At 45.6% G+C, this 16,394-nt stretch overlaps 1 long non-coding RNA gene across 1 annotated transcript in view; it reads right to left on the bottom strand.

Moving 5' to 3' along the window:
- LOC147105961 (uncharacterized) overlaps positions 1-16,394 on the bottom strand; it is a 55,270-nt gene that overhangs the window by 20,219 nt on the left and 18,657 nt on the right. The window contains exons 3-4 of the long non-coding RNA XR_015081305.1: positions 14,844-15,022; positions 687-1,595 (exon numbers count right to left, since the gene is read on the bottom strand). This is a non-coding gene — a long non-coding RNA (uncharacterized LOC147105961). The remainder of the gene's footprint in view (positions 1-686; positions 1,596-14,843; positions 15,023-16,394) is intronic.

Raw genomic sequence — 16,394 nt, 5'->3', positions numbered from 1 at the left:
GATCACATGGATTCTTTTCAGTATTAATAAAGGTTAGTTACATCTTACTATGCCTTTGGTTACAGGTCAAATTCCCATGACCCCTATATTCTGCTGTGTCTACAAATTTTAGCTAAAGCAGCACATTTCTTATCGCTTAACACACATTCTGTCTTGTCCCACAGCTGCATCTTATCTCTGTTTTGCAAAGTTTCTCTACACACTGTCCTTTGTGCAAAACTAGCGAAAGTAGCACAAAAGTCTTTTTCACATGAGAAAGTCTTTTTCATAAAAGAAAGTTGTTATTCTGAGAGGGTTCATTTTAACCCCTTCAGTCCCTCCTGTTGGTCCTGCACCAAATTTAGATTTTGGCTAGGGATACCAACTTCTCTTCTACTTTTACCATCCCCAGGATTACTCCTAACTGATGGCTTAAACTTAGTACCTAAGTTCGTCTTTCCCCTCTGTCTATCTTGTTGTGCTAGGCGTGGTAGTCTGTGCAAATGACTAAAGAACTTTACATGTATGTTACTATCGCTATCAGTTCATTATCCCGCATTAACTGTTCGGTTTCTGGCTTAATATTGATTATATCAACTGTAGCAACCGGCACTATTCGGGACACAGCTGCCCTACAGCATGCTTTCAGAACCGTCATTATAACACAAAATAATACTGCAACTATAGTGACAATTGTAAGTCCTTACCATTTCTATTTGTCTTTTGATGCTTGATATTCGACCTTGCTGGCATTTGTGCTATCTTTTTCCGCTTGCCTGTTGTCAGTCCCTGGTCTAAGAATTAAAACCCATCTTTGAATCTAATAGTTATTTCTTTATTGACTTCTCACAATCGGCTGTTGACTAATCTAGCCAGCTCTTATTGCTCTCTCAACTTGGGCGTTAGTTAGTAGGGAGTCTTGAAGATTTCTCCCTTCCTTACAGTCCATTCCTTTGAGGAGAAGGAGCAACCTCTGACCCCTTACTCAAATTCAATTCACTGTTCCGGTGTTCCAATTCTGCCCCACCTGGGACCCCTCTGTTTCTTCTATCTTTCCTGATGTTACCCCGCCTGGGGTCTCCTCTACATTGCTTCGGATCTTCTCTTTCGGTGTGCTCAATTAATATGTTAGTGCTTGTCAGTCATGGGCATGAGTACCCAATTGGCTTATGTATCAAAGTCTTACTACACACGTTACATATATCAAATACACTAGCATTACAAGTTGGATAACTACCACAGCATGTGAAATAATACAAACCTAAGGGTGTGCTGATGTATTAAGCCCAATACCCAATCAATGTGAGTTGTCCCCTATGCTGTCAATTTCAATATCTATTCTCGAGTTGTCTTGCTCCAAAACATAAAAATGCTTTAAGGAGGAGTTCAGTCGCATCATGAGCTCACTGAAACCCACAAACAACAGGGGAATGTCATATCCGAGTATCTGAATTGTGCCACATAATTGTGTAGCTCATACTTAAAAACGTGTTGGTTGATGAGACAGGTCCTGTTAGACCCGTAAAGCATGGTAATTGCAGTAGTAGTGACACAGGAGGCACCACTAAAATCACCTCATACTGGATTCATACTGGTTTTTCCCCACGCTCTGTTACCTACAAAACACAATTATTACAGTCACAGTTAAATTCAGTCTTACAATCATATCAAATACATTACAGTTCAACATCTAATCAACAAATCATGGATTTAAAAGATTCTCCAGATCTCTCTTTTGCTCGTATCCATCTTGTGGATAATTCTTACTAATCATGATTTCTCCTTAGCCCTCGATTGTACCAATCCAGATCCCATGCAACTCTCCACTTCAACTTTAATCCCTCTAACAGGTACCCATGTGTTTAACTCTATTCTGATTGTTTCATTAATTAGATAGTTTCTCAATGGAGTATGCTTTAAAAGTTGTCTCGCTCTCCTGAGCCACATTACCCCTTTCATGTCTTGCTGTTGTCAAGTAACTGAGCATGTCTGAGACCTGTTCTTCAGTGCAGATTCACCATACATTCCTGGATGGCAATTACCTCATATGTAACAAATCACATTTGCACACTCATGCCGGTATCTCAATATCATGCCACACATGCCATTCGATACAAGCCTTTCTCGGACTTTCAGGTATCTTATCAAAAGATTGTAGTCGTCTAATGGCTGAATACTTTTTCAAGGTCTTACTTGCTGCTATTTAAGCTTTGAGCTGAGCTCTTGGCCCTCTGCCTGTAACCTGGCCACTTCAGCCTGCTTGATTTCAAGCTGATTTTTAGCAGTAACTAGCCCTACATTAATCTCTTCCATTTCTTTCTCCTGAAGTGCTCTTTCCTGTAGTTGTGCTTTCACTAATGCAGTTTTCTCAGCTATTAGGCTCTCCAAAAGCATAATCTGTTGCTTAAAGTTATTCTCAAGATTCAACTTTTCTTTTTCCACGGTCTCTATTGTTGCCTGACTTTTCTCAATGTTTTCCGAAAACTGCTTTAACCTGTCAACTTTTTCAAGTAAAGCATCTTCCTTTTCAGCTAGAAGGGAGGCAAGAGAATTTTCATTCTGCTTTGACTTCATTAATTTATTCTCCAAGTCTGAAACCAGTTCTTCCTTGGTCTGGCAATCTACCTGGAGATTTAGTAAGCAGTCGTTCAAATTATTTTCTTCTTGTTTCAGGTCATCGAGTTCAGACTGATTTTATTTTCAGTTTTGTTTCTGCTCTTTTAAACTGCCTGAGAGCATTTTGCAAGTTCTCATTCAGTAGTGTAATTCTCCTGTTTTAATTTTACAATCTCAATCACTTTCCTTTAATTACCATTCATATCTTATTCATGAGTCCTGGAAAAACTTTACTGTCCAGTACAATATTTAAGATAGAAAACATAGATCAAACATTCTCACTTGATCCAAGTTATTAACACATTTTATTATCATTATTTTTAGAGGATCTTTTATTTTCCCAAAAGTAACCAAATATATAGTGCCTGAGTCCATTTTGTCATTTCAAAATTATCCCAAAATCCAAATAGCAGTACAGTTGAACTGACAGGTTTTGTCAATATTCAATTTCATCTCTATCAATTTATCTTCCATTTCCAATTTCAGAAACAAGTGATTCTTAGGCTAGATAGCTTAAACAGTGTTTTTAACATTAGAGACAGAAGTGCTGCAATTAGTTTACAAGGTAACTTCCATATAACAAAAGAAAGAAGGGAATCCATTGTGACTCTGCTTAGAGCCCAAGGGGTTAATTTATCAAATCTTAATTTTCCCTCTGTCACTGTGGTGAAATAATAACTTAAAATTAAGAAACGTAAATTTAATAATGTCCAATATCTTTAGATTTCATACTAAAGTTGTTGCTTGGTGAACTTAAACAGCTGTCAGTGGAAAGGGTTAACTCCTTTGCAGGATTTTTAAGAAGGTGGAGCAAAACATTATCAAATGCACGCAACTGCGTCAATTCACGTAAATCAAAAAAAAGAACTTTCCTGATCGAAAGACAGTTGTGTTTTCACACTTTAACTAAACACGAACACGGAGGTAATATGGACAGTGAAGAAGGACGGGATTGAGCAAAGTTCACAAGCTAAGTAAGTCTTTGTAAGGAACTCTGTAACTATCGGATGTTCTTGCGGAGCGGAGTTATCTTATTCAATGCGGTCTACACAAATTTACACCAACCAAAATTTCACTGTGGCCACAATGAAAGTCTGGTTTTAATAGGTTAATTAATCTCATAACTCCAATTTAATCCAGATCTTGTAAACATTCAAATTAATTTTCTTCCAAGCACATTGGCAACTGTAACTTAAGGCAGAAGCTTATCTTTTGTAAAACTATGGACAGAGAAACAAAACAAAATAGCACATTCTTGCAGAAAACAGTAAATTACATCATATTTTCTTATCAAATCAAACTGCTTTAGAAGATTTCACCACAGCAACCGTGACTCCAAGGTTAAATCTTAGACTGAAACTTAATCTTTTATTAAACAAACTTTTTGTTGCTCTTCTCAGTTTTTACACACCAGCTAAACTTAAATTAGTTCAAAGTTTTTTTCAATTCTTGGAGCACAATCTTATTCGCACATGCTTCCAAAATCCAAGACAAAACAAACGTTTTTAAACGTGTTATGTTCATTAATAATTAGTCGTTTTTATTAAGAACAGCTAGCTTTTGCGAGACACTTTATTGAGCACATGTGGACTAGGTACAGTATCTGTAGAGGCATCCATCTTGACTGCTGCCTTGTGGGTAGCCTAGTGCATTGTGGGTAGCCCACTCTTATATACATACAGCACCACCTAGTGTACCATTCCAGAATGACAGGTTACTGATCATTACATCCCCCTTTCGTTGAGGTTAAACAAAATCAGTATCAATCAATATCAATCAATAACAACATAAACATCTTCAACAGTCAATACATTTTCAATGTAGTTTTCTTTGTACTCAAAGATTAAGTCTATCAGGCTTTTTTACTTCACGTGTGGATCTTCTCAGCACAGGTAAGTCTGATGTGTTTTCATGAGAGCCTGTATGTGTATTTGTGTTAGATTGTTCTGGTGGTGAGTGACAAGATTCAGTTGCGGCCAAAGATGTGCGGGTTAGGTTGATTGGCTATGATAAATTGACCCTTAGTGTTAGGGGGATTAAGTACGTGGGGTTACGGGGATAGGGTGGGATATGTGTTGATGTAGGGGTTACGGGGATCGGGTGGGATATGTGTCGGTGCAGGCTCGATGGGCCGAAATGGCCTCTATCTGCACTGTGGGGTTTCTGTGATTCTGTGATTGTCATCGATTTGCTCTTCGATAGTCTCTTGTGTTTTTAGGAGGGAATGGCGGTTCCTCCTGAGAATCTGTCCTTCCTCAGTTCTAACAGTGTATGACCTTGGTCCTACTTCCTCAAGAACTGTAGCTTTCCTGTTCCATGCACCGGATCCTCAATCCTGACAACATCATCCCTTGTCAATGGTTTCAGAGTTTTGGATGACTTGTCATAGTATCACAGAATCACAGAAACCCCACAGTGCAGATAGAGGCCATTTCGGCCCATCGAGCCGACACATATCCCACCCGATCCCCGTAACCCATACACCAACACATATCCCACTCTATCCCCGTAACCCCACGTATTTAATCCCCCTAACACTAAGGGTCAATTTATCATAGCCAATCAACCTAACCCGCACATCTTTGGACTGTGGGAGGAAACCGGAGTGCCCGGTGGAAACCCACGCAAACACGGGGAGAATGTGCAAACTCCACACAGACAGTCACCCGAGGCCAGATTCGAACCCGGGTCTCTGGCGCTGTGAGGCAACAGTGCTAACCACTATGCCACCGTGCCACAGTATGATTTCTGTTTCAGCTTTAACAGTTGAAGTCTCTGTCTCAGTTCCTTACACTGCTTTTCTTTTGCACAGCAGGGTAGCGTGGTACGCAACTTGCAACCCATTAGGAGTTCAGCAGGTGAAGAACCAGAGTCTAAAGGTGAGGCTCGGTAGGTCAGCAGGGTGAGATACGGATCAGACTTGCTTTCTGTCACTTTCTTCAGTAGCTGCTTGAGAACTTGAACACCTTTCTCTGCCTTACCATTCGACTGAGCATACAAAGGACTGGATGTGATGTGTTGAAAGTCATAATGTGCTGCAAACTGTTGCCACTCTTTACAGTTGAAGCACGGACCATTGTTCCTAATGGCAATCCTGGGAATTCCATGTCTGGTGAAGATGGATTTCACATGCATTATGAAACTGCTTGCTGTGGTGCTTGAGAGCAGCACCATCTCAGGATAGTTAGAATAGTAGTCAATCACTATTAGATAGTCTTTACCATTTAAATGAAAAAGGTCCATACCAACCTTTTGCCATGGTGCTGTTGGTATGTCAGCTACTATCATTGGTTCCTTTGCTTGTTTGTTTTGGTGTTTCTGACATGTCTCACATTTGCCTATCATGTTCTCAATGTCCTTATTTATGCCAGGCCAATAAACAGTGTCTCTTGCTCTCCTTTTGCATTTTTCAATTCCGAGGTGTCCCTCATGAATCCTTTTGAGCATGTCTTGATGTAGAGCCTGTGGAATGACTATTCTGTTCTGTTTTAGTAGTAGTCCACTTGCGACACTCAATTCTGACCTTATGTGAAAATATTTTGGACAGGAACCTTTTGGCCAACCATGATGAATGTTCTCTATTACTGTTTGTAATACTGTATCTTTTACTGTTTCTTCTGCTATTTGCTTTGATTTTGTGTCTGACATGGGCAGCGCAGCAGTGACCATACTCACATGAACATCCACGTCTTCTTCAGTAGAGCTCACATGACTCATTGTGGGTGCTCGGGATAGTGCATCTGCTAACACTATGCATTTGCCTGGTGTGTAGATCAGTTCAAAGTCATATCTTTGCAGCTTCATCATGAGTCGTTGAATCCTTGGAGACATCTCATTCAGATTTTTTTTTTTGATGGCAACCAATGAGCTGTGGTCTGTCTCAACTGTGAAGGTGGGAAGTCCATATATGTAGCCATGAAACTTTTCTAGTCCAACTACCAAGCCTAGACATTCCTTTTCAATCTGGGCGTATTGACACTCAGTATCAGTCATAGACCTGGAGGCATAGGCAACAGGCTTCCAATCTTCACCCTCTGCTTGTAGCAAGACCACACCTAGGCCATCTTTTGATGCATCCATTGACACTTTGATTCTTTTTGTTGGGTCAAAGAAGGTGAGTACAGATGTGGTTGTCAGCACTGTTTTGAGCTTTATCCACTCTTGTTCATGTATTTCTGTCCATGCAAACTCATTTGTTTTACGTAGCAGATCTCGCAGACAGGCTGTCTTGGCTGACAAGTTAGGAATGAACTTTCCAATGAAGTTTATCATCCCCATGATGCGTAGCACTCCTTTTTTGTCAGTGGGTCGGGGCATTTTGAGTATGGCGTTTACTTTTTCCATATCTGGCTCTATTCCTTTACCAGATAGATTATCTCCTAAGAAAGTGACTTTCTGGACGCCAAACTGACACTTGGCTTTGTTGAGCTTCAGTCCATTCCGGCGTATGCTCTGTAGCACTTTAGTCAGTCTCTCATTGTGTTCTTTCAGTGTGGAGCCCCAGATGATGATGTCATCAACATAGACCCGAACTCCTTCCAGACCTTCAATTATGTGTTCCATCGCTCTATGAAAGATTTCAGATGCAGATATTATCCCGAAAGGCATTCTGAGGAAACAATACCTGCCAAATGGTGTGTTGAAGGTACAGTATTTGGTGCTCTCTTCATCCAGTTTTAGTTGCCAAAATCCTTGTGAGGCATCGAGCTTTGTAAAGTATCTGGCACCTGACATTTCACTGGTGATTTCTTCTCGCTTGGGAATCTGGTAGTGTTCACGTTTTATGTTTGCATTTAAGTCCTTTGGATCCATGCATATTCTTAGATCATTGTTCTTTTTCTTTACACATACCATGGAGTTAACCCAGTCTGTTGGCTCTTCGACTTTCCTGATGACTCCTAGTGTGGTCATTCTGTCCAGTTCATTCTTGAGCCGGTCACGCGGGGTGCTGGAACTCTTCGTGGAGCATGTACCACTGGCTGAGCATCCTCCTTTAGTTGGATCTTGTAAGTGAATGGTAGAACTCCAAATCCTTTGAACACATCCTGGAAATTATTCACTACAGAATCCACCGAGTCATCTGGTCTGCTTATGGCACAGTTTATACGGTAGACTCTCTTGACCAGTTCTAAGTCCTCACAAGCTTTGTCACCCAGTAGTGAATCAAGTCCTTCAGACACAACAGAAAACATGAGATGATGCACTTTGTCTTTGACTGTCACTTTAAGTCTGCATACACCTAAGCTATCTATTTTCTGTCCATTATAGTCCTTCAGTAGTACTGACTTTTTCTGTATTTTGGGCTTTTCTTTCATATTGTTAATGTCACTCATACTGATTAAGTTTGCTTTTGCCCCAGTGTCTAGTTTCAATGTAACTAATGCTCCATTTACCTGCAGTGGGATCATCCATTTGTCCTCTGTTACTGCATTAACTTTATGTTCAGCATTGTTAATTCCTGAGGGCTGCACATTTTCTGTATCCTTTTTGATATTGTCACATGACACCATTCCTACAAAACATGTCTCACTTAAATCAGTGTCCTCAATCACATTAACTCGGTGCCCTTTCTTTGTTTTTACTTTTGAAAAGCATTGTTTAGCAAAGTGATTCTTTCCATTACACTTTGTGCACATTTTTCCAAATGCTGGGCATTGTCTTAACTGGTGTTTGTAATCACAGCATTTACAATTAAACATTTCATCCTCCGATTGCTTTTCATTTCTGTTCTGCCCATGTTTCTTCCCCTTGTAGGACACAGCACCGACAGCAGCATTATCACTCATTACAATCGCATCATTATTGATTTCATTGAAAGTCTTCGCGTGCTTTCGAGCTAGCTCACTGGCTTGGCATATTTTCACAGCAATTTGCAATGTTAGTTCGGTTTCTCTCAACAGACGTTCCCTGACTTTTTTTATCATGAATACCAAACACAATCTGGTCACGAATCATGGATGCTTTCAGCTCAGAGAAATTACATGTCTGTGCTTTCAGTTTCAGATCAGTCATAAAGCTATCAAAAGTCTCATTTTGCTGCTGTGTCCGAGAACAGAAGATGTACCTCTCATAGGTTTCATTCTTTTTGGGAGAACAATGTGTATCAAACTTCTTTAGCACATCGTCTAATTTTTCTCTGTTCTCCTCTGGATTAAATACAAATGTATTAAATACCTCTATCGCCTGTCGGCCTGCAACCATGAGCAGCAACGCTATTTTCCTTGCGTCTGGCTTCATACCGTACCCGATGGCAGCAATGCAGAGTTCGAATTGTTGTTTAAAAGTCTGCCAATAGTAGTCGATATTTCCTGTGAGTTTCAAACGCTCTGGTGCCTTCAAATTCTCCATGTCATGTTGCACAATATTCAGCAGATCATACCAATCCTGGTACCATGTTATGTTCATTAATAACTAGTCGTTTTTATTAAGAACAGCTAGCTTTTGCTAGACACTTTATTGAGCACATGTGGATTAGGTACAGCATCTGTAGAGGCATCCATCTTGACTGCTGCCTTGTGGGTAGCCTAGTGCATCGTGGGTAGCCCACTATCATATACATACATCACCACCTAGTGTACCATTCCAGAATGACAGGTTACTGATCATTACACATAGCAATCGTGACTCCAAGGTTAAATCTTAGACTGAAACCTAATCTTTTACGAAACAAACTTTTTGTTGCTCTTCTCAGTTTTTACACACCAGCTAAACTTAAATTAGTTCAAAGGTTTTTTTCAATTCTTGGGGCACAATCTTATTCACACATGCTTCCAAAATCCAAGACAAGGCAAAAGTTTTTTAATGCTTTTAACACAGAGAAGTGGGTGGAGCTAAACCACACATAACAGAATCTTTCTTTTAAAGAACATCTAATCAGACAAAAGAAATATTGTAACTTCTTAAACATTCATAGTCAGGAAAACTTTCACACAAACTGAAATTCCAGCATTTTTTTAAGGTTCCTTTCACTCAGCAAATCATGGCCTAGAAATTCAGTATAGCCACGTTTAGGGCGGTAAAGTCGGGCGGGCGCTAAAGTTTGTGCCCGCCGGAAAGTGGAGGCCACTTCGCCGATATTCAGTAGCTTTGGTCAAGGAGTTTGGGCGAGCGCTAAAATTGGCGTTGCACCCCTATCTTTAGGCGCTAAGCCGGCGGTGCAGACTCATACCGCCGAGGCCGGGCGCAGCGCAGGTGCGGTCATGTTTTGATTGACAGCAGACACCCTGATGCCGGCCAGCTCTTAAAGGGGGAAGGGTCGAGTTGGTCTGCTGCCACGCCCTGGATACTGCAGCCCTCCAGCTAGGCCTAAACACTGCTGCTGGAGAGAAATAGCACCAGCAACGATGCAGAGGGCCCGTGAGCGAGCGCAGCGCTTCTCTGCCCATGCTTTGAGGGTGCTGCTTAGGGGTTTGGAGAAGAACAGAGATATCTTGTGCCCGGACAGTGGCAAGAAGGCTCCCAAGAGGCTGTACAGGAGAGCCTGGAGGGAAATCGCCCAGAGGGTCACAGCCAACAGCGATGTCCCCAGGACTGGTGACCAATGCCGCAAGAAGTTTAACGACCCCACTCGGATGGTCAGGGTGAGTACCCTTTCCAGTGTCCTCCTCATCCTTGCATGTGCACCTCACATTATGGGCAAAGGGACCTCAAAGGCCTAATGGCCAGCCCTCCTCCAGCAGCTATGGCACTGGCATGATCATCAATAGCACTTTCTGCACTTGACACACTGGCCAAGCTATTCGACCATGGGAGGCAGTGCACACAACAACAGGGCACCACACTGGCCAAGCTATTAGACCATGGGAGGCAGTGCACACAACAACAGGGCACCACACTGGCCAAGCTATTCCACCATGGGAGGCAGTGCACACAACAACAGGGCACCACACTGTACTTAGAGGCCGTCCTTTCTCTTGCAGGCCAAGCTGGCGCAGAATCTGAAGAGCCGGACTGTCACCGGGGGAGGCCGTGTCCAGTTCCAGGAGCTCAGTGAGCTGGAGGAGCACGTGGCTCGACTCATGCGTGCCCGGGTGATTGGCCCCATTGCTATTGGAGATGCCGACCCTGTGCTGGGCCCCAATGGTAAGGACATGACCGTTTGGACTTCTCTCGTTCCCCTTGCGCTTCAGATCTACATCCTTTGCCACTGTCCCACCAATGCGCATAGTGCCACCACTCATGCCTCCCTCGCTGATGCCCTGTCCTCACTCTAAAGCTACTCTTGTGCCTTCCTGCTTTCAGCTGGTGAGGAGGAGGTCCCTGAAGCTGCGAGTGTCAGTCCCTCGGAAGAGGAGGACGACGAGGACCAAGAGGAAGGCGGCACATCGGGGGAACCCTCATCCGCGCCAGGGGATGGCAATGGAGGGGACACGTCTTGCCTGGAAGAGAGCCAGGGGGAAGTGTTGCAGGGGGGTGTAGCTCCTGTGCCCAGTGGCTTCCAGCCACACGGGAAGGGTCGGGCAGCACAGCTGCCTTCTCCCCAGAGGCGGCAAGTGTTGCAGGGGGGTGTAGCTCCTGGGCCCAGTGGCGTCCAGCCACGTGGGAAGGGTCGGGCAGCACAGCTGCCTTCTCCCCAGAGGGGGCAAGTGTTGCAGGGGGGTGTAGCTCCTGGGCCCAGTGGCGTCCAGCCACGCGGGAAGGGTCGGCCAGCTCGGCGGCCTTCTCCCCAGAGGGAGAGTCCGGCCTCCAGTCCGGAGATGGTCCTCGCCCAGGAGGTGCGCCTCCTTGATCAAATGTCCGTGGACTCGGAGCGGCGCCACACCGAGTTCATGGGGGTTGTGGGACAGTTGCCTCAGGCCATTGAGTCCCTGGCTCATAGTGTGGCCGATTTCGGGGACTCACAGGCCAGGGGTGTCGAACAACTCGCGGCAGCACAGGACGCGAGTCGAGAGTTCATGAGTGGTGCCGTGCAGACACTGGCTGGTCTGATGCGGGCACAGACCAGGGCAGTACGGGCACTCACTTCTGCCACACTCGCTGTGTCACGGACGCATCGCCAGGGCACCCGCCGCGCTGCTGCAGCACAGCGGTCTGGCCTTCACCAGATTGCTGCGCTTGCTGCAGTGCCAGCCCGGCCGAGTGCCAGTGTCTCTGGCGACCAGCGAGCGCCTGGCATCAGCCAGCTTGCCCCCATTGCTGCAGCCGCCACTGCCACTCCCCCAGCAAAGCTGCGACGAGCTGCTGGAGAGACTGATGCTGGCCAGCCACAGCTGCAGCAGTCAGCAGCCGGCCCCTCCAGGGCCGGACCTCGTCTAGGCCGACCCCCAAGGGCATCTTCCGTCACGCATTGTGCCCCTCAGGAGCCTTCACCCAGCCTTGCAACACACACAGGGCCCAGGTTGAGGCGGAGCAGCAGGTCGGGCAGGGGCTGGAGAAGCCTGCACAAGGACTCGCCCTCTTGGCACACCAAGTAGAGTGTGTTGCCAGATGTTTTTTTATATGGGGGTGTTTGTGTTCTGTATGGGGGGGGCTTATTTTGGTAAGGCCGAAGATGAAGGCAAATGTTTTTTTAGATGGGGGTGTTTGTGTTCTGTATGGGGGGGTTTGTCTTGGTAAGGCCGAGGATGAAGGCCAATTGGATGGACAAGTTTTGTTATTCCTCCGCAGGTTGTGGGAGTGAGATATGTTTTTGACTGTTTTTTGGGGGTCTTGTCTGTTTTTGTGTTTCATGTGGGAAGGGCCCTGAGTTTGTTAAATAAAGCTTTTTATTTATTCAGCTTGTCCATGTGTCATGTTTCAAGTGGTTGTTGCGTTAACCGGCTGAGGGCTTGCGGAGCGGCTGCATTCAAGTGCGTTCATTGCCACAAGCCATTCCCTGAGAGGGGGCCTAGAAGTGTCGTTCAATAAGCCGCCGGCGGACGGCCCTTGGACCTTGTGGCTCCCTCCTGGGCTGGTACTCCTCCTCCTCCTCCTCCTCCTCCTCATGGTCCTCCTGCTCGTCCTCCTGAGGTGGTGGTCCAACGTGAGGTGGCAGTGCCTGAGTCCTGCGAATAGCCAGGCTGTGCAGCATGCAGCAAACGACGACGAACTGGGAGACTCTATCCGGCGAATACTGTAGAGATCCGCCGGAACGATCCAGGCAGCGGAACCGTTGCTTGAGGACGCCAATCGTTTGCTCTATGATGTTCCTTGTGGCTTGATGGCTTTCGTTGTATGCCTCCTCAGCAGGGGTCCTGGGTGCGCGGAGCGGGGTCATGAGCCATGTACACAAAGGGTAGCCCTTGTCCCCGATAAGCCATCCCCTTGGGGGAGGCTGTGCCTGGAACATGTCAGCCACAGTAGTCTGGCGCAGGATAAATGCATCGTGGCTGCTTCCTGGAAAGCGGGCATTGACAGATAGGATGCGCTGCCTGTGGTCACACACCAGCTGTACATTGAGGGAATGGTAGCCCTTCCGGTTGCGGTAATCCTCGGCATTGTCGATAGGTGCCCGCATAGCCACATGCGTGCAGTCAATGGCGCCCTGCACCATGGGGAAGTCGGCGATCCTGGCAAATCCGACTGCACGCTGCTCCTGCCTCTCTAGGGTCATGGGGAAGGAGATGAATTGGTGTCTCCTTGCGAAAAGGTCATCGGTGACCTGCCGGATGCAGCGATGCACGGCGAACTGGGAGATGTTCGCTATGTCCCCAGCAGCGGCTTGGAAGGAGCCGCTTGCATAAAAGTTCAGAGCCACCGTGACCTTCACTTCCACCGACAGAGACGTCCTGCACATCAGCTGTGGACGCAGATCTCTGTGAAGCAGCTGGCAGATCTCTGCAATCACCTCCCTTCTGAAGCGCAGCCTCTTAACACAATGCGCGGCAGTCATGGTGAGATAGGACACCTGCTGGCGGTATTCCCTGAGTGGGTAAGGCCTACGTTGCCGACGCCTGATGGCCCCTCTGCGTCTAGGCATGGCTGCCCCTCTCACACAGCGTCTGCGAGCCTTTCGCACATAATGCTGAAACTGAGGGTTGGAACCCCATGCAGCCCCCATAATATACTTGCAAACAGTGAAATCACAATGAGTCAAATTTCCAAGCTCTGGCCAGAAGCCAAAAATACCTCTCCTACGTTGTCCCAAATCAGTAAGGTCTGTTCCTTGGTCTCTGTCCAGAAATCCAAAGCACTAAAGTCATTGCAGCAAAATGGCTGGCCTTTATAGTCCAGTCTGAGTGCCCTTTAATTAGCGCTCCCCGAGGCCCGCAGGGCCTCTGCTGCGTTCGACTTCACAGTTCTTAACAGCGCCACGCCCACATTGGGCGGGCGCCACTGAAGTTCCGGTTTGGGGCGCACAAACAGCGTTGCACGACGAAATGACGTCATAAGCTGCGCGCGCAGCTGAGCGGGCGCAAACACTTTGCGCCGGCGCTAAATGTCAACTGAAGTTGGGCGTAGGTGCAGATCGGCCTGCGCCAGGGCGCTAAGTGCCTAGCGCTCGAAATCTACCCCTCTTATGGCGCTAACGGCTGGCGAACGCAACTGAATTTCTGGGCCCATGTGTTTTATTTGTCTCAGCACAAATGTTAATAACTTCCATGTCAGTAAAACTTTAAGTTTCTCTTTTTTCATCGGTGTCCCCATCTTCTTTCTCTTTGTTTATCCTTTAGTTTTGCCAATTTTCTTCCCCCTAATTTTGTCACCTGCTCCTGTAGATTTTCGTTTTAATTTCCTCGGTCTTTTGAATGACCATTACTAATTGGTGTACCAATAAAACTCCCGCTTTCTTTGTCTTACTTCCCTTTTGTGTCTCCCACCATTCTCATTGGTACACTGGTACCTTAGACGGATCCCATCCATCCTTTTTCATCTTATCTATCAAACCTTTCTGATCGTCAGCATACAGCCAACTCAATGAGCCCGGCGGTCCCCAATCTGGGCCTCCGCCTTCTGTCATAATGTATTATTTTTGATACTAGGCTACCGCGTTCCGGTCCTCCCTAGTAACTCGTTCTCAGAGGTCTACCTATCATCCACCACTAGTGATGGCGGTCCTGACTTGTAACTATCTCGCTGTCAGAGGTGATTATTTCACTTGTAGCCGTTAATACATTAATACCATACGTCGCGTCCTGCAATACAACAGAGAGACTTTTAGTCTGTCTCGGATTCCCAACTAACTCTGGCCTTCATGTGGGGCCCAATTGCCCTCTTAATTCCGGCTCAGTATGGGTCCTCGAGACATTTACATTCCGAAATAACACATCAGATGTCAATCAACTTAACCACTATTCAAACTTATCCACTATTTAAACTGCATCTCTCACCCGTCACGGATACCAGATTCTTTTGGTACTGCGTCGCTGTCACACCGCCCTTCTGAGTGATCCAATTTCTGGACGGTCAAGATTTGACTACTCGCCCCGTTCACTGGTGCAGGTGGTCTTCCAGTTCTGAAGTACCCTGCTCGCAGCGCCAACTTGTTGTGGTGAAAATAAATTTGCATCTAAACCGTGTAAAAGTAAAAAGATGCAGTTTATTGAAAAAAAACAAACAGAAAACATAAGAACATAAGAAATAGGAGCAGGAGTAGGCCAATCGGCCCCTCAAGCCTGCTCCGCCATTCAATAAGATCATGGCTGATCTGATCCTAACTGCCAATCCACGATCACAGAACCATCTCCTGCATCTAACAGAATTAGACACATGAAATAGGAGCAGGATCAGGCTACACGGCCCTTGGGCCCGCTCCGCTACCCACAGGGCCATGACTGATCCAAACCTAGACTCATGTCCAAATTCCTGCCCGCTCCCCGTAACCCTTAATTCCCTTTACTTCTAGGAAACTGTCTATTTCTGTTTTAAATTTATGTAATGATGTAGCTTCTACAGCTTTTTGGGGCAGCATGTTCCAGGGACCTACCACCCTCTGAGTGAAGTAGTTCCTCCCCATCTCAGTTTTGAAAGAGCAGCCACTTATTCTAAGACTATGCCCCCTAGTTCTAGTTTCACCCATCATCGGGAACATCTTCCCTGCATCCACCCGATCCAACCCCTTCACAATCTTATATGTTTCAATAAGATCGCCTTTCGTTCTTCTGAACTCCAATGAGTAGAGTCCCAATCTACTCAACCTCTCCTCATATGTCCATCCCCTCATCCCCGGGATTAACCGAGTGAACCTTCTTTGTACTGACTCGAGAGCAAGTATGTCCTTTCTTAAGTATGGACACCAAAACTGTACGCAGTATTCCAGGTGCGGTCTCACCAATACCTTGTACAACTGAAGCAATACCTCCCTATTTTTATATTCTATCCCCCTAGCAATGAAAGCCAACATTCCATTGGCCTTCTTAATCACTTGCTGCACCTGCATACTAACCTTTTGAGTTTCGTGCACCAGGACCCCCAGATCCCATTGTACTTCAGTACTTTCCAGTTTCTTGCCATTAAGATAATAACTTGCTCTACGATTTTTCCTGCCAAAGTGCATAACCTCACACTTTCCAGTATTGTATTCCATCTGCCAAATCTCTGCCCACTTACTTAGCCTGTCTATGTCCACTTGAAGGTTTTTTACGTCCTCCTCACTGACTACTTTCCCCCCCATCTTAGTATCATCTGCAAACTTTGATATGTTACACTCGGTCCCCTCCTCCAAATCATTAATATAGATTGTAAAGAGTTGGGGACCCAGCACTGACCCCTGCGGAACACCACTAGTTACTGATTGCCAGTCTGAGAATGAACCATTTATCCCAACTCTCTGCCTTCTGTTAGATAGCCAATCCTCTATCCATGCCAGAATATTACCCCCAATCCCGTGATTTTTTATCTTAAGCAATAATCTTTGTGTGGCACCTTGTCAAATGCCTTTT

The sequence above is a fragment of the Somniosus microcephalus genome, chromosome 16 (genome assembly GCF_052327205.1).
Source record: "Somniosus microcephalus isolate GS21.2 chromosome 16, FLI_Smic_1.0, whole genome shotgun sequence".
Lineage (NCBI taxonomy): Eukaryota > Metazoa > Chordata > Chondrichthyes > Squaliformes > Somniosidae > Somniosus > Somniosus microcephalus.
Note: the sequence above shows the minus strand (reverse complement) of the source record. Positions and strands in the feature narration are given on the sequence as shown.